Raw genomic sequence first — 26,321 nt, forward strand, 5'->3', positions numbered from 1 at the left:
TCCTGGTATATCTGCAGGTCGATGCTTCCTCATTAGTAATCCTTCCTTTAGATAATAACAGGTAGGAGTTTGTTGCATCTCTTCTTGATCAACAACTGAAGAACAAATCAGCCAACGTTGTATCCTTCTTCTGCAGTTTCATTAGCTTTTCTCTAGTCACTTGACCAACTTCAAAGGTTGAACTCTCCATATCTGCTAACTCTGCTTACTGTAGTTTCACTACTATCTTCAGGAACATTTTGACTACTCTAGGTCTCTTCAATAACAACAGGATTCTTCTTCTTGGGAAATTTCTTCATTACTAACACTTAGGGAAACTTCACTTTCCTGGAACAGCTCTTCTAATTTTTAAAGATCCTTCACTTGATCCTTCTTTTGGTGGCAGTTAAATCCTCAGTTTCTTCACTTGCAGACATAGTTCTCTTCATTCTCTTGGTAGTTACACAACTTGGGAAACAGGTGGGGTTTTTCTTCTCTAAATCTGTCGTAGGACTAATCCTTAATGGTTTTTTTGTCTGTCACTACAGGACAAGGAACAAATGGAACACCACCAACTTCATTACCCAATAAAACATGTACACCTTCAACAGCTAGTGAGTCCTTTACAGCAAAATCAACATTTCCTGTCACTTTTTCACAGGACAAATGCAAAAAAAGGCATATAGTGTAACCTCTTCTCCTCCTATACCCTTCAAAATAACTGAATCTCCGGTGAGATTCTTCTCCAACTGTGGGTGAGCACCTTTAACTACCACACTATGGTTACTACCCGTATCACGTAATATCTTGACTGGTACCTGCACACTTCCTCCTTGGTTGTCAGCATACCTTCATAGATATATGGCTTAAAAGCCTCCAAGCTGCTCAGCCACTCACTTTTGAAGTTACATTTCCACTGGTTGCTAAACACTCTGCTTGTTTAGTCTCAGTCTTTCTTCCACACTTGCTCTTCGTAGTTTGTTTCACCTGGTTACCTTTAACCACTTGACCAACTGGTTTGGTCTGCTGTTGTTTCTGATAACAATCTCGACTGTAGTGTCCTACTCTTCCACACTTGTTGCAGACAACATTAGTCTTCTGTATCTGTCTTGAGAACAGACTGGATGATGAGGATTTAACATTCAATTGCTGAGGGTGTTACCTGGCTTTGTATTAGCAAAAGCCACTAGAAGGATTTTTCAGTTGTAATGTTCCTGAAATTTGGATGAGACCTAAAACCTGTGCGTTGTTGGTTCTGGTACTTGACATTATAATTTCTTTTGCTAAAAATATATTAAAATCTTCGTTCAATGTAGCAGCTTTTTCAAGTTTCTTTAACCTCTCTTTCTCTTAAATAGGCTCTTATGTGTTCAGGAATTCCTCTAAGATATTGTTCTAGGACTACTAACTCCTCAAGTTCGTCCATAGATTTAACTTTGCAGCCTCCAACCATCATTTAAAACATCTTCTTACTTTATGTAGGCATAATCTAAGAAAGTTATCTTGTCATCCTTTCTCAAAGATCTGAATCTTTCATTATAATATTCAGGGTCATCTGGTAAACTTGTAGCACATTGTGTTTGAGTACCTTGTACTCTTTACACTGATCAGCTGATAAGGCTAAATAGGCACTTCTTCCTTTACCAATGAGAACACTCTTGTAACAAGACTAACCATTTATCTTCTGGCCACCCCATACCTGAAGCCACTTTTTCAAAGTGATCAAAAAACTCATCTGGAGCTTCTTCTGTAAACTTTGGAATTAACTTCTGCACTCTTACTACATCAAATACAGGGTCTGAATTACCTTAGTAAATAGGGTTAGACAGTGTTACAGGTAATGTAGATCGAGCTTTATTAACTCCATCTCCCTTTCATGTCTTGCTCTTTCTCTTTCCTCTTTTGCTCTTTCTTTTTCTTCTGCTGCTTTTTCTTCTTCATTTCTTTTCTTTCTCTTTTCTCTCTATCTTCTCTTCTTCAGCCAGATAACTGAACTCTCATAACATAAATTGTTACGACTGAGTACTCTAAAGGTAACAGTGATCCCTTAAGAAAAACTTATTTATTACTTGAAAAAGTCAAACTAAGTCTATCAGAATATGTGTGAGGTATCAAAAATTAAACTAGAAATATTCTAGAGAGTAGAAGGGCATCACTCCATCAAAAAACTCTAACTGTTTCCCTGGTCTTAATTCACTTTAGCAAAACTAAAAGAACAAAACATGTTTATCACTTTGCCTTATGCACACACAATCAATCCTATTCACTGGTGATCAATAAATGAAACACTGTTTTCTAAAAATGTTAAATACAAAAATTTATTTTTAATTTCAAAGTTTATAATTAGAATTCACAATTAATTAGAATTCAAATCTGAAAATTTATTATTACTTGAAAATAACACAACACTCAATTAATTCTTGAATTAAATTATGAAACAAAACTAATTCACAAAAACTTTATCAAGAATTTAAATTAATCAAGCAAAATTTAAACTATCAAGAATTACTCAAGATGTAAAAAGAAAATCTTAATAAATGAAATCAATTATAAATGTTAAATTATGTATGCAATGTTAAATTATACCAAGAAATATTTAAAATGCTATGTAAATAAATGTTACATCACAAACATAAAAAATGTGAAAATATAAAGAGATTGTAAATTGAAAAACACACAAAATTACACATAAGATTTATCAATAATGATTTCACTCGGTAAACGCTTCCTAACTTATCATACCATGGTATTAATAAGTAAAATTCACGTTACCTTACACAAACTTGTGAAAACCTCTGTAAATCACTTGCTGCAGCTGCATTTACACAAAACACACTTTTTACCAGGCGCCACATACAACTAAATAACTTTACTAAATTCAGATCTCAAAAGTTAATGTTAATATGTGACCACAAAACACTACGTTAAAATAATCTCTTTCTAAGAACGAGAGAGAGAGAGGAACCAATTCGACTGGTCTCAGAAATCAGAATGAAACAAATTTTAGAATTCCAGTAACACGTGAAACAATTACATGATGTCATTAAAGCATTTTGGGATACAAAAGAGAAGTTCTAGATACAATGGAGATACCATGGAGAAATTTCTAGAAGAAAGTTACGTCATCCCAGCAAAACGTTTTGAACGCAATCTTACAAAACATGACGTAATTGATCAAGACACGTATTCTTTCTCTCAAAGTGGCGTACGTGACTCGAACATGTAACAACATGAAATCACTCGTCTTGAGCCTGTATGGGACAAATCGGCGTTTGTTATCCCAAACCTGTCATCACTTAACCCAAAACAAAGTGCTCCCTCCTATCTCAACTGATGACAATTGAAATGAAACAAGCCCTTTGTGGACACACACACGTGTTCACATACTACGCTTTTATCAAGAAAGATATTAAATTAAACGTTACTATTAAAATTGTATTAACAATTCTAAATTATGCTATCATTAATTTAGTTTTTTTGAGATCTGATGCCAAACTAAATATGACACTTCAACAATCATTATCATTAAACATAACACATGAAAAAAAAGTAAATATGTCAAAATTATAGGAGGATATATGTATTACAAGGCAACATCATGAAAATATATTTATATATATATCCTGGCAATATATTTATATATATATATATATATATATATATATAAGTAGATAGATAGTCTACAGATTGACTGACCAGGGAAATGGTGACTGTGATCTTCTGAATTCTTTGTGGAGGCATAAATGTACCTGAAATAGTTCCTAATTATTCATGAGAGTCTAACTAACTCGACGGGGTATTCTGCGACACCCAGTGAGACGTCAAAGCATTTACCTCAAGCACCCTAATCTTCATTAATGGGCTTTCAGCGAAATGTTGCTGTGCCATTTAGCAAACCATTCATGAAAGCTAAATCCGCTGTTCCTTGGTCGTAGGTTACAATTACTTATGTGGGTGCGTGGATATTTTGACTGGTTCCCTAATTAGTTATTAAAAACACTCAGATTCAATGTTTCATGGCTGAAACATAGCGAAACTGCAGCTTCAAACGAGCTCTTTTCTAATTACTTTACTAATTCATCATATGTCTTTAAAGCTACAAGAAAATTATAAATTCTGAGTTTTTTCACTTATTCCAAATGATTAATATCATCAGTTCTAGATGAGCAAAATACTACGATTAATTTATGCATTCCTTTACAGGACTATTAATCTTAAAGAAATGTAATGCCAGGGAACTCTCGAAAAAGGCGGTCACAAGCATATCTAGACTATAACACTGTTAAAAGCTACGAAAATAAGATTGCAACATTCAACAAATCCAGGATTCACTGAAGCAATGCCTGCATCATCTGCTCAACAGCACATTTAGATTTGAACTCTTTCGTTGTGTTGAAAAGGAGGTGAGGGTAAAGTAAGGAAAGAAAAAGAAATGGTTAAAAGCATAAGAGGAAAAAAAGAATAAAAACGCAAATATCTGGTGATTCTAGAGTTCTTTCATCCTGAATCGTGGGAGAGAAATGGAAGTGGATGACCATTTCGAAAATGCTTCCCTATGGGGGCAGGCGGAAATCTAATCTCCGACAAAGAAACAAACGCAGCATCCCTAAGAATCTAAGAATCGGGATTTGGGGAAACAAGTGACACATTTACTTTAACATCCACAGGAAAAGAAAGCAAAAAGGGGGAAGGATGAGGACAATAAGTTTCTTTGTTCTTCTTCGGAGTTCACCGTCGTGATATTCTTACTACATTTTTTAATCATTTAAAAAAATTTAATCTCACTATAGTTCATTACACTGATTTTTCAACTATAATTTTCCTTTACATGCCTCTCTATTTCTCTTACCTTCTTGTTCCCTTATTCACCCAAATCCAGTAAATATCAAGACCATTTTTCTTTCTATTTACACACCAATGTCAAATATTTACTAATATCAATTTAGCTTCCTGATCCCAGTTCTCTCTTCCTATCTTTCTCCACACCCCCATAACGCTTCTCCCTTGTATGATATCTCTTGTTATAATAGTGAATCTATTCCTTAATCTTATCATCCCAATCGCCCTACTATTCAATGGTACATCTACCCTTACGGAGGCTGCCTCTAGGAAATAGCACCCTACTGTTTAAGCCTATGCTATACATACCAGGGCGATGTTGCCAGACCCAGGGGAGTTGCACTGAGGTTACATATCATCGGCGTCTGGAATTTCTAGACCGTCGCAATACTACCTTCTTCATACACCTATTCAAGACACACACACACACACACACTTTATATGTGTATATATATATATATACATGTGTGTGTATGTGTGTGCATAATAGAATATATATATATATATATATATATATATAAAGATATATATATATATATATATATATATATATATATATATATATATATATATATATATATATATAGTATATACTACTGAAACCATTGTTACTTATGTCTCTACCTTTTTTTTACAATCTTCTGTTATCATGAATAGACTCTAATCGTTTTTTTAATTTAAAATATCCAGTGTACAAAATACATTACTCTTTGACTACAATATTTTGTTTAGGAAAACTTCCATGTACTAATATTCTACAAATTTTCATACACAGCGCTTAATAATCAACTAAAATAGCTCTCTTATTTATAATTGTACAAATGTTCAGCGTACAATAATTATATTACTTTCTATAACAGTAGTCTTTAATTTGTATTACAGAAAATAATTAATATCCATCTTAAATAATATTTGGAATAACCGACCTAAAGTGATAAAGGGAATGGCATCGCACACAACTGAGCCAGCATTTTTCAAAAAAATTTTTCAAAAAAAAAAAAAATAAATATTCCATATATTTCCTGGTACTGCGTAAAACCCATCTATCATAATTAAGTTTACTTTTAAGATACATAATCAAATCAGACAACGACATCTTTTTCACTTTACCCACCCACATTGCATACAAGTAACCTGTCAATAAAATTAGTGCGCTGTTTTCATATAGTTTCGATTTACAGTGGAAATTAAACATTAAAATCTTCATAAAGTTATCCGGATTCATACAAATCTTTTGAAAATACAACAAAATTGGCCTAATGTGATTACAAAAATAAAAAAATATGCAATATATATAAATTCTGTTTCAGTGCAGTCATTATCACATAAATCTGAACCTTTAATGTTTAATGTCTTCAGTCTGTGGTTTATTGCCAAAATCCCATCTATAAATTTGTATACAAATTCCCTCTCCAAATTACTTATAAAAGGAACACTGATTCGTTTCCAAATCAATACCCAGTATAGTAGCTGGTAATCGCTCTCAATGCTTGGTTTTGAAGGCATTTTGAGATAATAATAAGTTGCCTTACATGTAACATACGGGAAATTTTTTTGCCTATGCATTTTTCTTATGACCTCAGTGGCAATCGAATAGAACGCCGGTGTCACATAAGATACATCACCTATATCTCTTAACAATAACAAATCTAAATTACAATAATACACACTCAAAGCAATTCCATTTAAAACATCTTTTAATGAAGGGAAGCTGAAGATAACATGAGTTTTATAGTACGCATCAAATACTCACAATCCTCCTTCACTTCTACGTAAACACAACGTAGCTCCTTTTATTGGATTATTATACGCCCCCTTCCAAATGTACCGAAAGATACATGCATTAATTAATCTTACAAATATATTTCTTTATTTGGGATAACTTATGGGCTATATACTGTACTTCTGATAAAATCAAAGAATTTACAATTACACTTTCGGAAAATTGACAATTTCCTCATACTCAGCATATTCATGGCAGTTTCAACCTTATTCGCAATAAGAGACCAGTTTTCATCGTAAATCAGATCAAAGTTATTACAAAAGATAATGCCAAAAATAACCATACCATGAACAACACGTGTCCAATGGAAGTGCAGTTCTGCCCGTTAATCCAGTTACCCAAACCCATAATCGTAGTTTTATTCCTGTTAAGTCACGCACCTGTTGCCACCTCAAAGCGCTGGGTTAATTTGGAACAAGCTCTAACCGAATTGGTTGTTGTTGACACAAATAAGTAAGAATCGTCAGCAAAACTTTTGTACGTTCATGACTGTCTGATTCGAAAGACTAATACCATATCGTTACTTTCTTGAATTTCCCTATAAAAATGCCTTCTTGAAAATACAAAACAGCAACCTTGCCTCGCCGAAAAGGATTGCTTAAAAGTCATTAATGCTTAAATAACTTTTACGTTGTAAGAATAAAGTTTTTATTAAACCAATAAATTCTGCCGGAAAACCAAATTTAGCTAATACCTCATATACAAAACTAATGTGCACTCTATGAAAAGCTTTCGACCAATCGAGGCCCCATCTATTTTATTTTCATTAGAATAAAATATGGCGTCTCTTATGGTACTATTACACTAAACAATCGATCTCCCTTTGACCGCACAATATTGCTCAGGGGAAATTATATCGTCTAATATTGTCTCAAATCTTTTTTAAACCTTAGCAAAAATCCTATAATCAGTATTTAACAACGCTATAGGTCTCCAATTTTCTGTTAGTGCAAGATGGCAGCTATTTTTGCAAGTAAGTTGATAACACCAACATGCTAACTCTTGGACATTCGCTTTACATCTCATATATAATTTAAAACAGTTATAAAATCCAGTTCCAAAATTTCTTGTAAAATTCAATAGGGACCTTCGTACCCCAGAATTTTCCATGACACAATTTTTCTCATAGCATACCACGCCTCCTCTGACTGAATCTCAGTAGACAAAGCCTGTAGGTTTTGAGCATTCAGCACTGGCCGACACTTGTCCAGAAAAAAGGTCATGTACTGTCGGTCTCCTTCGACCAAACGGAACATGATCTCAAAATATTCCTTAATTCCTGCAAGAAATCGCATTCTTCCCCTCAACAGTCGTGCCATCCCTCCGTTTTAAGTTTAGTAAAACAATGATTTATTCTTTTAGTTCTCTCTTTGCCAAGCAAATAGGAAGAAACTTGTTCACCTTTCAATATCTCATCAGTTTTTATCCAAATCTCGACGCCTTCTAAAATCTCATTCTGTATATCATCACAAATCCCTTTTTCAGTTTTTGAATCATGTTAATCTTCTTGAATAATTTAACAAAACATCTTTAATTGCGTAGCTTCAGTAACCCATATTTTCTTGTGAATAATTTAACAAAAAAATCTTTCCAACATATCAGGGAACTTCCATATTTATAAGATTGCACCCGTTTCCACAAGTCTTGAAATCGCTCTTCTATATTACCCGTCCAAAATGTTTACATTTAATTTGCAGTAATCAGTTGATATTTTTAAACCGATAACCTTTATACTTAAGAGGACTATACTGTGATCTGAAAAACTAATAGGGACTCTGTGGTCTCGTAATGTGATGGAACAAATTAACAGTATAAATTCTATCTATTCGAGACCCATATTTTACACACGTATATTCAGGGACACCTTTAGAAAATTGATAATTATCCTTTAACGCTAAATTATGAACATTATCCTTTAACGCTAAATTATGAACCGGAGTACCCAGTGCTTTGGGCACTAAATATCTATTGTCATTGCTACAGTCCCTGAGAGATGTCACACAATTGAAGTCACCACCCAATATCAGGGAATCAATGTTGTCTCAGAAAAAGGTGAGATCATTCCCAAAACATCATTCTCTCTCTCTCTCTCTCTCTCTCTCTCTCTCTCTCTCTCTCTCTCTCTCTCTCTCTCTAGTCCTCCCTGAACCTGTAGGAGAATATACTGTACATTTGCAATCGGGATAATGCAACCATTAAATCTTACCCTAATACCCAGTATCCGCCCGTTACAATCTCTGTCTGTTGACAAAACTACCATATCCTTCTTTCCAGGAATACAGAACATAGTCCCTCCTTTTAGACAAACCATCGAGCTCAATATAATATTACAACAGTTTCTTACATAGTTTAGGACTCGTAGGTCTCTCACATTATGTTCTTGTATCAATAAAATGTCTACCTTATACTGCGCCATAAGTGATACCGCCTTTCATCTGTTTATTTACATTGGTCAAGCAATTGACATTTAAGGTCGCAATCAGTAAAGACATGGAAAAGAGAAAAGTCATAACTTCCTTTTCGCTACGCTGTCTGTCATTGCTTTGTATTTTCGATTCTTTGATGGCGTGATAAAACTTCTCTTGCAAGTTTCATCTTGCCAACCCTTTCCATATTAATATTCCACTGACTTTCAGTCGCTGTGTCCAAGATCCGCTCTTCATTTTCATCATCCTTGCCAAGCACTATATTCTCGCATAATTCCATATCAGATTCATTCCCGAAAGTCATTAGATATGTGGGCTCATCTTTCTGATGAACTGACGCCGTAACAGTCATTTCCTTAAACCATCCTCATCACTGAGTTGTTCCATACATACATCCCCATGGTCCACTTCCATCTGCGGAACATCAGGTGACCCCTGCACACTACAACAATAACCTCCCCGAAATTGAATGCTCAGAGGGCACGGGGAGACTAGGGCACGTATTATCCTTCTTTAGTATTAAAAGTACCAACATCGCTATTACCACCTCTTGCCTCATTACCACCAATTTCCTGAACACCAGTATTTGGGCTTGATTCGACTGTGAATACATTGAACTCCCGTTGACTATCTTCAGTTATACTGTTTCTCAATTGTGAGTTCCTGATCTTTCGTCGGTTCTTCATCGATACAACCATTCAATGCTTTTGACGTAACATCAGTCTCATCTCCACCTACATCCGACATTTCTGATGCATCTGGACCGTCATTAATTTTAGGAAGATTCGGGAAATCTGCCATGTTAAAATCATTTAACCTAGATTCGCTTTCCACAGTGCAATTAACAGCTAGATGTGTCGTTCCTCCGCAATTATAGCAAGTTTTAGGTTGGACTTTATAAATAAAATTTACTGTGTCCACATATGTTAACCGACGAAGGAATGCTCTCTCTCACCTCCATCCTTGCCGTTCGGATACCGTTCAACAATCCCCTAACTCTTCCGTGGAAAAACCTGTTGTGTCGTAAAGGTGCACCTTCCCGTACCGACTTAAGACACCGATGACCAAAATTAAATCATCATCCATATCAAACGGTGCATATCTTACCGAAACATATGGGTAAACACTACAGTACTCAGATTAATAACTCTTACAGCCTTACCTTCACCTATATCAATAGATTTGTCCTCATATTCCTGCACTACCATTCAAACCGCATATGATCAGCGAATTTTATAATCACTCTATTGTTGAGCATTAGCTGCAAGCCGGAAATGTCTTCTTCTTTTAACCCTAGATGGACAAAAATTACTTCACAGGCGAGGTCATACGTCAGGTGCACAGAAAAATGTAATCCAATCGAATCCATTCTTTTAATTTTGCCCAAAGGGGCAAAAATATTCAAGATGTCTCTTCCACTCATCTTTATATTCTAGCCAAAGGACTGTCAAAACACCAGAAAGCGAGAGCAGCTCAAGACAGGTCCGCTCTGCTCTGAAGCTCTAGCAATAATCATTTGTCAATGATATTTGTGGAAAGGTGTCTTTATAATATTAATATTCCTGCCCCCTGAGAGAATCGAACTCTCGACCCCTGGTTTACAAGAACAGTGCTCTGCCCCTGAGCTAAGGAGGCCACTGTTTAACCTAAAATGTGAGAGACGGCTACAATGCTGGTGTATCTCGGTGAAAGGAACTTATTAACCTCATCTACGCTGCTCTTCCTAGAGAGTCCGACCTAATTTTAGTCATAATCGATGCGGCTGAGATAACAATTACCATCTCCCTGAAAAGAGAATATGGGCCATGAAAATTTAATAGAGAGGTTGTTAGGGCGACAAAATTCGTTGCCCTAACAACCTATTAAATTTTCTTGGCGCTTTTGTTTACTGTAACCCTAAGTTAATTGAGGTTGCAACAGTGTCGATGCTGAAGCAATTGTATTGCAATCCAGTCCAGTAGGTAGCTTGAGAGTTCTACCCATAATATAATTTATTTCAGTTAGTTCCCTTGAAAATAACGTTCCATGATGTAGGTGAATGATGGAAAATGATGGCAATTAGGTCCTACGTTCATATTCTGAAAATAATGTCCTGGCACATGACCGAAATTGATATTGTGAATTTATCGACTGAGGATCGATTTTCAAAATTCCTTTGATCACGACAGTTTCAGTGATTTAGCACTGTAAGAAGGCTGAGGAGATTCAGAATCACTAACAGAATTTTTAAATGTGAATATTGTAGTAATCCCTTATTTCACGAGTTTACAGTAGAGTGTATGTGTTATTAGAATAATTATTTCAATTAAAATGCCCTCACAAACCTACATCTCATATATATATCATCTATATATATCCTATATATATATATATATATATATATATATATATATATATATATATATATATATATATATATATATATATATATATATATATATATATATATATATATATATATATATATATATATATATATATATATATATATATATATATATATATATATATATATATATATATATTTTCATAAATATATGGCTGCTATAATTTTAAAAGGATATATATATGCATTTCATAGCTTCAATGCTTTAAGATGTGATGAAAGAATTTTTGAGTCAGATGGTAACTGACGAGAGACTCATTTGTAAAATCTTTGTATTCAGCAAATAGTTTGATTCTCAGCAGTTAATTGCCAGCAATATGAACAGGTGATCTTCCGAAGTGTTATGTATATTCGAAGTTATGTTGATCTAGATTGTGCCAAAATCTGCCCAAAAGTGAGTTTGAATCTCGTTTGTGTTAACGTGAAAAATTAGTTCGGTCGTTCATTAGCAGACCTAGATGTCGTGAAGACATTATCTTTGGAGAGGATCCAGGCTTTTAGAATCAGCAGAATAAGGTACAGTCCAGAGTCTTTGTTTTTCTGTTTTTAATTGGGAGGAAATTGAACATTTTCAGATTTTTACCATGATTTTTTAATCATTTCAAGAACTTTTGAACTGGTGTGGTGGATTTAATATTTTGAATATTCAATATTCTTTATATTATTGTTTTGTTATTTTACCAGTATGCTATTTACTCATGCATTTTAGACTTTTCATTATTGTGTTTTTGCATTTATATATTTTTGGGAGTTTTATCATGTTTTCATTTTTCCGACAGATGTCTGTGGACAGATTGTGGTGGACAGTGGGCACATGATGTTATCATGTTGTGGTGATCTAGAGAAAGACAGTCGAAACTTTTGCTATTGAGTATTTTATGTGGAGACTTGAGACCAGACTTTGGAAAGTTTATAATGGAATATTAGAATTTTTGAGAGACTTTTTAATCAGAAGTGTTTGAGACTAAAGTTTGAGTTTAGATGTTATTCTTAACTGATAATTTCATTTATTATGCATTTTAATCTTTTGCTTTGTTTTATTCATTTCTTGTTGGGTTATTTGAATAATAAACCTATTTTTGTAGAAAAGATTGAGTTTCTTTAAATGACCCATTTAATTTCTTTGATGTGAGAATGAGTGAGAGAAATCCGGTGGGTGAACTGAGAACAAAGAGATCTTTTGTGACGTTAGAGAGAGAGAGAAGAGAGGGCGTGAGAAAGAGAGAGAAAGAGAAAGACTCGAGGTTGAAAGAGAGATGAGAGAGGAAACAGTGTTGCGAACCCCACCGCCTCTTGAAGATAGAAAATCGGTTCAGCACGTGGTGTTCTTACCTTCAGAACATTCTGTCTGTTTCAAACAGTTGTAACAGAAGATTTGGTGCAGCGTATAAGGTTAGGTAGAAATACTGTCAGTGTGTAATGTGGAAATAAATGGCAGCGTGATTTTAATTTTTAATGATGGCAAAGAGGGAGATTTTTTTAAAATAGACTAATTGGTAACGTTGATGCCCAAGGCACAGGCGATTGAGCGTGAGAGCAATGAATGATCACCAGTTTTGAAAGAGCTGAGTGTCATAAGTGGTGATTACGTGTTTAATACGGGAACCTTTCCTTTTTTTTCCGTTTCTATTCGAGTATTGGGAGTGGGGAGTTGTGAAATAGATCTGGGTGATCTCTAGAGCAATTTTGGGGTTAACAAAATGCCCAAATAAGTGTGAATAGTGGCGATTGTGAGTTAATTACGCAAAGTGATGATTCAACAAAATCACGCTTGTGTTTTTTTGCTTCGTCTTCGAGATGGTGACGTCACAGGTTGCAAGAGCTCCGTTTTCTGTTGGCAGACCGAGTGTTGAGTAACCCCATTTTCAGTTTTCTTTTAGGAACGCTTTTTTTGTTGTTCTCCCGTTTTCTTTCTCTTTTTTTTTTTTTTTGTTTTTATGTTGTTACGATCAGGTCGCCGAATTACTCACAAAATGGAAGACTGCAGCAAGCCATCCCAATCAATTGTGACCCATAAAGTTAACAAATTTGTGCAGGCATTACAAATTTTAAAGGGACTAGTTGATGGGAAATTAACACAGAATGTAGAAACATTCATTGAGTCAGTGAACAATTATCTGAATTCCAAGAAGATTACGAATGGCGCGGATGCTTTAAGAGAGAGGCTAAATCATTTCTAGATTTAGATAAAGGAGATATTGGAAACGAGCACGAGGTTTCGGGTTCAGAAGGTGTAAAACTTGGAATGAACTGCAGAAATTTCTTACGCAGGTCGTATGGCGGAGTTCAACGTGAGTGCATTGTTCGAACTTGCGTGAGTTTCTAGAACTAAAGAAGGGTAATGATTCACTAGTCACATACAGTGCTTTATTTGATGCAGTAGGTGAGATAAAGAAATCTATAAAGGTTCTCCATGGGTAAATGGGAAATAATATTTCTTTAGATAATTTTGAAAAATTGTTACACTTTGCTTGCCTTTTAACGTCAGTCCCAGATATAATTGTAGATAGTTTTGATAAGAGAATTGAGATCAGGATACAGAGATGAATCCTTTTGTTTGCACAGGTTAACAAAAATCTATCAAAATGCCCAACACTGGACAGTAGTTTTGTACAGGGAGGTGCAAAGATTTCAGCTACAGTTTCAAAACCACAGAATAATGATAACTCCTCAAATCTAGGAAATGATGCAACAGCGAAGACATGTGCACGGGTAGAATTGAGAAAATTCAGAGAGATCAGTCACAACAATTCGTTGTTTTAATTGTGATAAAATAGGACATAGTAAATCAAATTGCAGAGTGAGATATTGTTCAGTTTGCAAATCTTCAGATCATGGATGGAGATTTTGCCCAGCCACAAAGAATAGAGATTATTCAGGGAAAACATGGGAGGTTTTTCTAGATATGACAGGAGAATTCCACATGATGCAAGTTCTAGATACACAAACGAACATCAGAATTTTCACAAGATAAGTTCGAAAACGGACACAGGATAATGAGCAATCAGGTCTTAGAGTCACTAGAACCTAGGCCGATTGTACGTGGATTTTCTAATGGCAATGAAATTTCTATTTTCATTGATTCTGGTAGCTCAGTTAACTTAGTAAATGCTGACCTTTTTCACTGAAGTTTCCAGAGTGCAAATTAGTCCCTTCTAGTGAGACAGTGTGTGATGTACAAGCGAGGAAACTGAATATTTTAGGTTCGTCATTTCTTACGCTTTGTATCGGCGGAAAGACAATAGTAGAATCATTTTTGGTCATAGAAGGATTAGCCTTAGGTGAAATGGTTTTGCTAGGACACCCTTCTTGCATGCGACATAACATCAACATTCTTACGGGAGTTCAGGGGATTACAATAGGTGAGTCAGGTTGTTTTGTTCCATATATACACAGGAAAAAAACTTGTGAGAAACCTAAGACACAGTCTGAGACATGTGTAACACAGTCATTAGAGAGTGAAGATATTCCGCAAAAATCTTTCAAAGGATTTTTGTTGGAAGATATTGAATTGCAACCGCGAGTTCCTACATTAGTTAAAGTGTCGATGAAAGAGAAAAAGTTTCCTTCTCAAGTGTGCGTTGTTGAGGGAACCGAGAAATTCAAAGACGTTGTGAGTACGGTGTCAGTAAATGAAGTTTCAGTCGCAGGCGTGACTTCAGTAGAATTAGTTAGCTATCAAGACTCAGTGAAAAAATATCACAAGGGTACTTATGTAATTGATTTTGAAGAGTTTAAGGAAGAACATAAATTAGTGAGTTTTTGTGGAGACAGGAATATGTTTCCCAACGAGGAGCAACAGTTCCGAAGTCAAGTTCTTCACATGAACATTTGGCTAAAGTTGATTATCCTGAGTATTCAGATAAAGTAGAGAAAGTGTTGAAAGAATATTTAGATATCATTGCTTTGAAGGGAGATAAATTAGGAGTTACAGATGTTTTAGAACATTCAATCCGCCTAGAAAAGGGTACAAATCCCATATATATTCCAGCATATCGAATTCCTTTTAAGATCAGAGAAGAAGTAGAAAAAGAAGTTCAGAGATGGGGAGTCGGAAGGCATTATTAGACCGTCCAAGCTTCTCCCCTTTAATTTTCCTTTATTAGCAGTTCCTAAGAAAGACGGTAGTATCAGAGTTTTGTGTAGATTTTCGTAAATTGAATGAAAAACATGCCCAGATAGATATCCTGTAGCTTGTTTGCCTGATTTGTTTGTTGAGATCGGTGGCAAGAATATATATTCATCTATAGATCTTATGCAAGGGTTTTACAGGTTCCCCTTTGTGAGAGTAGCCGTAAATATACAGCATTTTCGGTACCAAAGGGACATTACGAGTTTAATAGGATGCCTTTTGGATTACAAGGGTCCCCAATAACATTTACTAGACTGGTTAACACAGTACTTCATGGCTTGTTAGGAAAGTCGGTGTTTGTGTACATGGATGACATTCTCATATGCACAGATACAATTGAAGAACATCTAAAGGTGTTAAAAGAAGTCCTCAAGCGATTACGGTTCGCTGGATTAAAGGTCAAATTGGCCAAATGTGAGTTTCTGAAGAGAAAAATTGTCTATTTAGGACATGTTATCTCTAAAGAGGAGTTAGAGTGAATGATGAGAAAGTTAAAGCCATTGTGAATTTTCCAGTTCCCAAAACCAGGAAACAGATTCGTTCGTTCCTAGGTATGTCGGGTTTCTTTCGCCGTTTTGTGCGGAATTTTTCTACAATAGCGTCTCCATTGACAGATTTGTTACAAGAAGACGTTAAGTTTGTTTGGGGTGATAGTCAACAATTAGCTTTTGAGAAGCTTAAGAACGCTTTGGTGAACCCACCAGTTTTGAAGTTTCCAGATTTTAGTCAACCGTTCACCTTAGTGACTGACGCGAGTCAGAAGGTATAGGTGCGTGTTTGATGCAGAAATTTGAGGGGAAATTACACCCAATTGCTTTTTATAGCAGAAAGTTCAAAACGCGTGGTAGTAACGAAAGGCTGATGTCAGTTGTGGACAAGGAGGCTTTCGCAGTCGTCTCTAGCCTTGTTCATTTTAAGATGTTGTTGTTGGGAAATAAAGTTGAGATTTTTACAGATCATCAACCGTTGTTAGAGCTTTTAATAAGCCAAATTTGTCGCCCAAGAGAGCACGTTGGTTCCTAACATTGAGAGATTTTGATGCAAACCTCAAATACATTGAAGGTAAGCATAATGTAGTTGCAGATGCATTGAGCAGATATTTTCAGTCGAGGATGAGGAAATACACACCGAATCCTGTGTGGGAGAAGAGAGTAAATATTTGGTGTCTAATGTCTCTGATACTAGTAGTTCTGAGAGATCGCATGTAGAGGACATACACGTTTCTACAGTGCATACTTCGGGGAGAAATAGTGAGTCGGCAGTCTCGGGAGAGATTGTTGTTCGTGATAGTGAGAGTAACGCTGTGTGTTATATTACGGGTGAAAATGTCACTTGGGACATAGGCTTGCTGGAACAAAAGCAAGATGAAGATAAATTGTTGTCAGATGCTAAGGCATTTCTTAGGGGAGTTTCACCGAAGAAAGGGTATAAGTTGCCTTTTTCTGGTCTAGAGTTGGAGAATAATTTATTGGTGAGAAAAGTTAAGTATAACTTGCGAAGTACTCAGAAGCATGGGTGAGATTACACAAATCATCGTGCCAGAGAGTCTAGTACCACAAGTTCTAGACATTGTACATTGTAAATTTGGTTCTCCTCATTTGGGTGTAGACAAGACGTATGAAAACGTCAGGTCAAAGTTCTTTGGAAAATATGTTTTCCGCAGTAGAAGCCTTTGTGAAGAAGTGCGCTGTTTGCAATGCGAATAAGCCAGCGACGACAGTGTCGTGTCGTTTGGGTTCATATCCCATACCACATAGGCCGTTTCAGAGAGTGCATATGGATATTCTGGGTAACTTCTCAGAGTCCGCTTATGGTTATAGACATTTATTAGTAGTTGTTGATGAGTTGACTCGCTTTGTCGAGATTTTCCCACTGAAGTACAAATCAGCTGAGGAAGTTGCTATAGCGTTCTTTAAGGGGATAATTTGTCGATATGGTGTTCCTGAATGTCTGATCACAGACAATGGTAGGGAGTTTATTAATAAGACTTTAGACGGTCTTGCTAATTTGTTGGGGATAAAGAAAGTATCTATAATCCCATATAGACCTGAAGCGAATGGGTTGTGTGAGAGGGCGAATCGAAAAGTAATCGAAGCTTTGCGCATGACGGTGGGAGGTTCCGATACACATTGGGACAGATCTTTGGATGAAGTGCGATATAGTATCAATACTATGATGAATGACACAATTAAGATATCTCCAGCAGAAGCTTTGTATGGATACAAGTTGAAAGGACCTTTGATTTGTTACCAGAGTGTGTTCAGGGTGATGTTACGGTCACTTCATTGATAAATACAGCGAGAGAAAGATTTGCACGTATCAGTAAAGAACTTGAACTTAGTTCGCGTGCAATGGTAGAGAAAAGTAACGCGAAATCGAGGGGAGTAGCTTTTTCGATGGGTGATAGAGTGTTTGTTAAAGTGAATGTTCGGAATGATCTGAATTATAAATTAAGTCCGAAGTTCCACGGACCTTTTGAGATTGTAGAGATCAAAAGAGGGAATAGATTTGTAGTTAAAGATGTAAACACTGGAGTGACGAAATTGACCCATATTTCGAAGTTAAAGAAAGTTGGGATGTAATGGAACGTTTGTATATAGTTAATGAACGGGATAGATGGAACATTTGTTTGTATATATATTTTTTTTTTTTTTTTTTTGTCTCTTGTTCATTTTGGATGTTGAAGTTCTTAATCATTTGTTTTCGAATGATTTTAGAATTGAGACATGGGCTAATTTCATACGAGATTTGACCCGTGTGTTAGTGTGTTAGTGTGTTGTGTTATGATGTGTTTTATCATCTGACGCAATATGTGTGTTGTTTAGGATTTTTTTTTTTTTGGGGAGGTATTTAGTATATCGGACCGAACAAGTCTGATCTTTTTTCGGGTTGGGAGATCGTATTTGAGTATTTGGATTTTTTCAGTTTCTTTTTTTTAAAATGTATTGGAGCTTGTAGTTGTTAAGATCATGGGAGCGATTGCCATTACGTCAATTGCTATTTTGTTGAGAGTTAGTCAGGTGTTGCGAAATATTTGCTAACCGGAGTAGAACTTTCATGTCTTTACGAGATATGATACCTTTTAGTGTTTGGATAGAATTTTTTTTTGTTTGGATGGTGAGTTCCGTAGAGTTATTGTGCTTAATAGTGAGTTGACTGTGATTATTCTGAGATACAAACTTGGAATTAGTTCACATTGTGAGTGTTTGACTTTTGCATTAGTAGTTTTGTTTGGTTCAGTAACATGAAACCTTTTTGTTATTAGACCTTTTTCGAGTGTTTTTGGGAGACTCAGTAGTGACATGGGATAGATTAGAGACCATGTTCATTTTTGGGAGATCAGTATCAAGGTTCGGGAGTTGATTATAAGACAAGTTGTGCTTTAGTTAGAGAGAAGTGTGTGTGTGACAGTAGTATTTTCCAGTTGCGAGTTGTGTCTGTGGGTGGTTGTGAATTATCATTGGTTCATGGACAGACTCCGACAGAATGTGACTTTAGACAGTTCCTGCGAGATTACCACATTGAGTCCACCAGTACTCTTCATGCCGTGTTTTGCAAGGAATGTGCAGTTACAATGATGTGCCAGAACAACAAGTCGACATCATTCGTTCTCGAGGATCCAAACTGTTTGATTCATCCTGCAGAATCCTGTCTCTGGAATTTCTGCGTACTTAGCCGTGCTGTATTCAACAGTTCCGAGAGATAATTATCGTCATACGCATAACGAGCATTTGTAGTGGAGGTACCTACAACCAAGGTGCCAATGACGGTTCCACCGTTGGAAGACATTGACGATTCCGTGATGTTCCAGTATCAGGAATATATTATGCCGACAATTTTAATTGTCTTAATAGCTATTTTACTGATAATTCTTGTTGTGGGGTAGTAAAGCTTATTCGTGTTTGTAAGATTACATGTAAAGGCTCTAAGAACTCAACCCCAGTGACTTTGGAAGTGCGTCATGAGAGCAGTCCTTAAAGCTGCAGTGCAGTAGACATTGCTAATTGAGCATAGCTCTATTCTGTTATGTTTTATACATATGCTTTTGTTTTAGTTTGCCGTTAAGAGAGCGAGACGCTCTTATGTGGTGGCCGAGCTCTATTTCAGAAAAATATGGCTGCTACAATTTAAAGGACACATATATGCATTTCATAGCTTCAATGCTTTAAGATGTGATGAAAGAATTTATGGAGTCAGATGGAACTGGGTCGAGAGACTCGAGGTAAAATCTTTGTGTTCAACAAATAGTTTGATTCCTCAGCAATATTGCCAGTCAGGTGATCTTCCAAGTGTTATGTATATTCGTGAGTACGTGCGTTAATTTGATCTAGATTATGCCAAAATCTGCCCTAAAAGTGAGTTTGATCGTTCATTAACGTGATAGAACTGCAGTTGTCTAGACGTAGCTTTGGAGAGGATCCAGGCTTTGAATCGGCAGATAAGGTAGAGTTTGAAATCTCTGTTTTTATGGGAGGAAATTGAACTTGTGATTTTTACCATGATTTTCTAATCATTATGAACTTTTGAACTGGTGTGGGAGATTTAATATGAATATTCATACCTCTTTTATATTATTGTTTTGTCATGTTACGTTTGCCATATCTTGGCTATGCATTTTACACTTTCCATTATTGTGTTTTGCATTTCATATATTTTGGGAGTTTTCTATCATGTTTAATTCTTCCGACAGATGTCTGTGGACAGATGTCGGTGGACAGTGTGGACTGTTTCGAATAACATGTGGTAGACTGGTTTTGACATGACTAATTATTGATTTGGGAGTATGTGTGAGTTTGGATATTTTCAGGCTATTAGCCATAGTGAGACTTCTTTAATCAGAAGTGTTTTGCAGTTCAGAGTTTAGTTATCTAACTCGATAATTCATTTATTATGCATTTTAATCTTTGCTTTGTTTTATTCATTTCTTGTTAGGTTATTTGAATAATAAACTTATTTTTGTAGAAACTATTGCGTTTCTTTAAATGGTCCATTTAATTGATTTGGTGAGAATGAGTGCGATTCGGGTGGGTGAACTGGAAAACGAGAGAGAGAGAGAGAGAGAGAGAGAGATAGATGGGGTGAGACAGAGAGAGAGAGAAGACCTAGAGAGGTTAATTTTGAACAATACACGGTGAGAGTTTGCTCAGTGAGAGAGAGAGAGTTCAAGAGAGAGAGAAGAGAGAAGAGAGAGAAAGAGTTCAGAGAGGTAATTCTGTTGCTCTCAGGGGACTTGTTGTGGGTAACGTTTTGGGACGGATCAGAAATTTATTTCTTTCCACGTTTGTATGTGTCATGAAGTCAAAGATCATATTCTGCCTTGGTAAGTAGGAAATAGTACACCTTCAAATGGTTATTAACCTCAACAGATGGCGTTATAATTTGTCCACCCAGAGGTTTCATTTAACTTCAAATATATTTTGTGAAATTACATGTATATATGTATTTGACTTTTTAAATGGTATATATATATGATATATATGTTATATATATAATATATATAAAGATATATATTACTAATGAGGCATCAATTGGAATATTTAATAATATAGACAAAATATAAATAGTGTATTTACTTTCATTCTTAATGAATGAGTGATATCATTATTGGGTAAATTATACTGAAATGTGTATCTATAATACTCTTTTATAGATTCTATAAATAGTATGAGTAGATTTAATCAAATAATCTGTGTAAATTTCTATTGACTCTTTCACTTGGTTAAGGGCAAGGGAGCTACCCACATTATGTCATGATGAATAAAATGGAACTTTGAGGACAACTGCACCCAATGAAACCTGGGCAAGCTGATTTTGCAGAGTGAGTTTTCTGCTTCCCAACTCAGCAATGACCCAACTGACAGCATTTCAAATAAATTATCCCTTCTGGAGTGAATATGATTTGTCTTGGCAACACACAACCATCAGTGAGGAATAGTTTGAAAGGAGTGTATCTTCTGAAAGGCAAACGTTGATTAGCCAACAGGTTGGGAAAAATGCAAGCAGTGCCTTTCTAACCCAACGGAGCAGTGGCGCCAGGTTAACTTCTTTATGACTTGTATGGCTTAGTGGGTAGCCACAGCCATTCAATTGAAAGACAGGCATGTTCCTGAAATTAAATTATATGATTTTATATTATATTCTATATATATGAAATATATATATATTATACACAGATATTGTATTTAACAATGCATCATTGATTTTGCAATCTAAATTTATTTGAAGATTGGGGCAGGGAAATATGGTAGGAATAAAGCCACGTATTTTTAATGCTGACACATAATTCGGCCCGCAGTTTGAAGGAGTATAGAACCCCTAAATTGTGATCTAAACAATGGGGGAAATGTATTAAAAACTCATACGCGATTGAAAATTTAGGTACAAAATAATGCTACATACAAATTGGCTGGCGACAACTAGACCAGGTTACCTAATTTGCTGTTAAAGGAACAGATAAACACTTTTTGAAAGTGTACGTACAAGTCTTCTTCAGGAAAAGACGTAACAAGATTGACCATGATAACACTAATTTTTTTTCCTCTCTGAAACTCTGTCAGTGTAAATCGACTTCTGGTGATTTGATCCTCATTTTCTTAACTTATCCACCCGACACATACTCATTCTATCAATGTTTTAAATGGACACATTTAAAGAAACAGAATAGTTTCTTTACAAAATAGGTTTATTATTAAATAACCCAACAAGAAATTAATAAAACAAAGGATTTATGTTAAAGATTTCAATGTTGCATCACTCAGATAACTAAACTATAAACTGCAAACACTTGATTAAAGAAGTCTGATGGCTAATAGCCTGAAATCCTTCGATGAGATTTATTCAATAAAAAAAGTCATGTCACTGTCAGTCTTTAAAGATTGCTTGCAAATGACTTGTAGTCCTTTTCTCATCTTGTAGACATTGTCAAAAGAATTAAACATGATAGAAAAACTCCCAAAAATATGAAATGCAAAAACACATTGTTTTCCTTGCCTGATATGGCAAACGTAACTTTACCAAAATAATAATATAAAAGAGGTATGAATATTGGATTAAAAATTAGTTCAAGGTTCATAATGATTAGAAAATCATGGCGTTCATTTTTGACATTCATTGCAAAAAACAGAGATTTGAAATCACTGCTCAAGCGATTTTCAAAGCAGATCCTCCAAAGCTCAAAGATTCAACTGCAGTTCTATACGTTAATGAACGATCAAACTCAGTTAGGCAGATTTTGGCAAATAGATGTTATAATGACACTAAAGTGAAATTTCTAATCATCTGATCGCCAATAAACTTGAGCTTTGAGAGAGTGAGTCAAACTATTTGTTGAATACAAAGATTTTAGTTAATGTCAGTCCCAATGAAAAAACACACCTTAAAGATTGAAGTATGAAATGCATATATGTTATTTAAATACAAGTAGTGACTGTAAGCCTAAACCTAATCCCTAAAACCCTTAAATTTTCCATGAAATTGAAAACAACCCACAAAGCATTTCCCGCTGTTGTTGTCCTAATTTTCCCCCATCCCATAAATAACCAGAACTGCCTTGAAATCAAGTAAAATTTCCAGTAATAAATATCCAATTTTCCTTCCCCAGTGCAAATTAAAATTAGTCTGAGTGATACCTTTAAGTTTTTTGTGTTGGCAACACTCTTCTGATATGAGCCTCAAATCCACCCCATTCAAAGATTTGATTTGTTATAATTATCTATAGGCCATGTGTTTAGCATTTAAGAACGTGCATTTTGTGTAAACTTACATGTTCCAGATTTCATTTTCAATCACTTTGCATGTTTAAAAGATAACCTTTAACAGGAGATATCATCTGCTTCAGTCACCAATCTGTGTCATGAGAAAACGATTTAAACCATTCCTGGTCAGCCCGATTGCAAGAGTTCATTGCTGGTCCTTTGAACATTTACATTAACTGATTACATTATCCTGGCTACCATTCTCTAAAGAATTACCATAAGAGACGATTTAATGATATATGCGAACTGAGTTATTGTATATAACAGGGATTATTGCTATTGGCCCTGAATAATTAGATTGTGGTTTCCGCAATTAGTTTATTGCTCACTGTATATACTAATGAGCCTGCCCATTGGTTTCCATTATTTATTTTGTCTGATGCATACTTAAATTAATGATTATTATTATTATTAAAATAGTTTAACCAGACCACTGAGCTGACCATCAGCTCCATAGGGCTTTTAAAAGATGATGAAATGACCAAGTCTAGGCCAGAAGCCTAGCACTGGGACCCACAGGTCACTTGTCAATGATGATAAACGAAAATGAAATTAAAAAGCTGTAAAAGGTATACGCTTTCATACTGGAACACACTCACAATAAATACATTTAAACTCATGCTTCCATACATACTTACTAAAAAGGTATATAAAAATTTAAAATAAATTAGTAAAATCATAAAATTTACTTGTTTTAAAAATTCATTATTCTGATTTTTTTTTTTTTGTCAATTAATTTACAGCTTAATAAACATTAAAATGGGTGCTATTGAGAACGTTGAAGATTCTGATAAAATTTCTTCTATCGGTCTATTTCCAAAATTTGATAATCGCTGCACGTTATATTTTGACATTCACACAGTATATGCTTAACTGTTATCAGCACATTGCAATCTGGGTATTTGGGAGGAGGCCACATGGACTGTTCATTATGTCCATGTGTCAAACGAGTAAATCAAATAAGACGTGTCAGAATTACTGTGCTTGTCTCTCTCTCTGATATGATGAACTCCATTTTCCAACACTGGATTTTATCTGTTTTAATTTATTATTTTCAGGTTCTTCATTCCATATATTTTGCCATTTTTTTACAAATGACTGTTTTTATATATCTTGTATAGTCACTGATAGGGATGTCTACATTTGTTCTTGTCATGTGGACTGCTTCTTTAGCTGCTTTATCAGCCTCTTCATTTCCCTTAATCCCTACATGGGCAGGATCCAACATATTTCAATATTTTTCCCTTATTATACAATTTATGGAGTGAGAACTTTATATGTTGTACAATATTATTTTTTTATTATAGCTTTGAATAGCTTTCTATAGCACTCCTGGAGTCGCTATAAATTACAAAAATTATATGAGACTTCTTATTATTTTTATGGCCGATACTATTGCACATAACTCAGCTGTAAATACAGAGGCTTTGTCTGGGAAAGAGCTGATACCTTTGTTTTGGGATACCGCGGCATATCCCACTTGCATTGTGACTTAGATCCGTTCAGTATATATTGCGTAATGTCGACTTTTCGGATTATATGCTCTGCTGCATGTTGTCTATGGTATTCTGAGTATATGAATGATTTTGATAAATATTTCAAGTGTGTACAAATTCCTCATTTTATTCATTGTCCAAGGAGGAGGCGATTTTATTATTACAGGTAATTGTATATGTATATTTAGTGACTCAAACAATCTTTGTTTGAATGGGAAAGAAGGTGATGATTGTTTATAAACACATCTCTTAATCCAAATAATTTTTGGTTGGAGAATCATTTGTCTGAATTCTCAGAGCACTCTCTTCATTGTTACTAGCTCTCTATGGAGACAGAGGTAGTTCAAACATTCAACTTGTAAAGATGATGTTGGTGATGATCGAAAAGCTCCTGAACAATTCTAAGGCCCTCATTATGAACTGGGTCTACTGTTTTCAGCGTTGCATCTGATGCCGAGCCAAATTTGTTTGTTCATAATCAATCGTAGACAGCACTGTTGCTTTATACAATAAAGTAAGGTGCGTCTATCGGCCCCCAAGTAGTTTTGATAGTTTTTAATTAGGGTTTAATGCTCTTTTACATTTTGATTTCATGTATGTTATGTGGGCTTTCCAGTTCATATGAGTATCAAAAGAATCCTAAAATTTTGCTGTTTGGGCCAATTGCATACGAATGGTTTCTGATTTTCAAGTCTATTTCTTCTCCTTTTTTCCACTTTTTATTTTTATAAAACATGATTGCTGGTTTTATCTATGGAAAATTTAAAGCCTGACAGATAAAGCCCATTCATCATTTTTATTATGCTTTATTAATGATTAGATTATATTTTTCCTTTTTAAGCTATGTATTGCCAATTGAACAAATGAACAAAGAGTTTCAGCGAAATATATGATCTGCACGTGGCATACAGTAAATCATGTACACTTAGACCATCTCTTATAATTAGGTTACAGTGTCCTGATGGAAACCTGATGGTCTCTGTAAATTAACGACTTAATAATTTCACTACAGTCGGAGTTCCACTTTGTCAAGAAGTTTTGTATAAACCTAGGTAAATGTCCACATATGTTGTTGTTTTGTAAAGTTTTGTCTCTTCCTCCATGTAGTGTCATATGCTTTTCAATGTCAAAAACACATGGCTATAGTAATTTGTTTTCGTTCAAATCCTCTTTGTATGTGTGATCTTCTAAGTTAGATAGAGTCAGTGTCGATCTGTTACATTGTGATCCAAACTGAGTGGGGAGTCAAATTTTGTTTCTCGAATGTGCCATGTTATTCGAGCATTTATCAGTTCTCTAATAATTTACAAAGAACTTGTTAAAGGTAAATTAGTCTGCAATTGTTACATCATTTCGGGATCTTTTCCAGTTTGGGGATATAAATAATTATAGCTTGCGCCACATTCATCTGGAAATACAATTTGGAAGTAATGAGAGGGCGAATGGCCTGAAGTGGGCGAGAAGGTCATGAGAATTTTTAAAGTGGAAAGAGAGGGTTGTATCATTTAGCGTAAGAGAAGGTCATA

The 26,321-nt window shown here is 35.2% G+C and overlaps 1 non-coding gene across 1 annotated transcript; it reads right to left on the minus strand.

Annotated features, from left to right (window-relative positions):
* Positions 1 to 10,590: 10,590 nt before the first annotated feature.
* Positions 10,591 to 10,662, minus strand: TRNAT-UGU (transfer RNA threonine (anticodon UGU)). Its single transcript has one exon. It is a non-coding gene; the product is annotated as a tRNA-Thr (tRNA).
* Positions 10,663 to 26,321: the final 15,659 nt, after the last annotated feature.

Source organism: Macrobrachium rosenbergii, chromosome 43 (genome assembly GCF_040412425.1).
Source record: "Macrobrachium rosenbergii isolate ZJJX-2024 chromosome 43, ASM4041242v1, whole genome shotgun sequence".
Taxonomy (NCBI): domain Eukaryota; kingdom Metazoa; phylum Arthropoda; class Malacostraca; order Decapoda; family Palaemonidae; genus Macrobrachium; species Macrobrachium rosenbergii.